The sequence below is a fragment of the Heloderma suspectum genome, chromosome 6 (genome assembly GCF_057233095.1).
Source record: "Heloderma suspectum isolate Gila_16-S chromosome 6, 16-S_ref, whole genome shotgun sequence".
Taxonomy (NCBI): Eukaryota; Metazoa; Chordata; class Lepidosauria; order Squamata; family Helodermatidae; genus Heloderma; species Heloderma suspectum.
In genome coordinates this window covers 78,573,032-78,574,554 of record NC_139463.1, presented here as the reverse complement: position 1 = coordinate 78,574,554, position 1,523 = coordinate 78,573,032, and the positions used below count along the sequence as shown (strand labels likewise).

Here is a 1,523-nt window from a genome sequence, read left to right as displayed (position 1 = left end):
GGCGCTTGGCCCCCCGAAGTTTCAGGGAGAAATTCTCCGCCATCCCTACTCACAATAAGCCTGGTCTTGCATTCTCATTCTTTGAAATACAATTTTATAGCTTTTTATAATGTGTTACATCATATGTTAAACACATTTCTGAGCAAATGCTTAGGGGTCAGATATGGTCTCTTGTGTATATGGTGGTGTTGCAAGAACATGTGAATGTGTAAAATGGCCAAGCTACATACTCTTTCTGAATCTATTTCTGCATGTGAGAATCTATGAACATGTACAGGAGAAAAATAGAAGCAAGGGTGATATCTTTTGGATTGGTCTGAATCAGTGCCTTGAAATACAAACGAACATGGGATTCACACAATTAAGTCTATCCACATATAAGTTGGAGAATCAAGTTATATTCTGAATATTTTACCATAAACCTCCATTCCCTGAGCAAAAAACCCCCCCTTATTTAAATGTTTTAAACCCACACAGTTAGAGGAACGAGCAATAAATATGTCAGTATATATCTATTGATAGTCCTGCCATTTAAGGTACTATGTGTCTGTGTAGGGTGTGTGTGTTTGAATGAGCGAATGTCATGTTGTACTATAGAATATAAACCTCTTGAAGCACTTTCTCATGGACTCTTTCACTTCTGTGTTTCTCAGACTGTATATGAAGGGATTGACCATGGGAGTCAGGACTGTGTAGAAGAGAGAGAATACTTTCTTTACATGTCTTAAGCCCCTTGATTGTGGTAGCACATAGACAAGGATCAGCATTCCATAATACAAGGCAACCACAGTGAGGTGGGAAGAGCAAGTGGAGAAGGCTTTTCGCCTCCCAATGGTGGATGGAATTCTAAGGATTGTAACTATGATGTAAGCATATGATGTCAAGGTGAGTAGAAAGGGTGGCAGGGTGAACACACAGGCAAATATTAAGGCAATCAGCTCTACCAAAAGGGTGTCACTGCAGGAGAGGTTTATTATCGGGGGTGAGTCACAAAAGTAATGATCAATTTCATTGGGGCCACAGAAGGATAACCATGACACCTTCAAAAGTTAACTTGTGCTAACCAAAACTCCACATAGCCAAGACGTAGCTGCTAACTGGGAGCTCAGTCTGCCATTCATAAGTGTAGCATAATGGAGTGGTCTGCATATTGCTAAGTACCTGTCATAAGACATCATGGCTAGGAGGTAGCATTCTGCACCTCCTAGACAAGAAAAGATGAAAAACTGCATGAAACAGGCTTTTACAGATATATGTTTTTCCCCAGTCAAGAGGCTTGACAACATTTTGGGCAAGATGGTAGAGCTGTAGCAGGCTTCCAAGAAGGACAGATTTCCTAAGAAGAAGTACATGGGGGTGTGAAAGTGTTGATCTGCCACAACCAGCACAAGAATGAGGAGGTTACCAGCCATGGTCACAAAGTAGATCACTAAGAAGATCAGGAAGAGAAGAATGTGCAATTCAGGGAAATCCCCAAATCCCAAGAGTATGAATTCGGATACTGTAGTCTGGTTTTGCCACAT

At 41.0% G+C, this 1,523-nt stretch overlaps 1 pseudogene; it reads right to left on the bottom strand.

Moving 5' to 3' along the window:
- Positions 1-581: 581 nt before the first annotated feature.
- LOC146341322 (olfactory receptor 11A1-like) lies at positions 582-1,523 on the bottom strand (annotated as a pseudogene).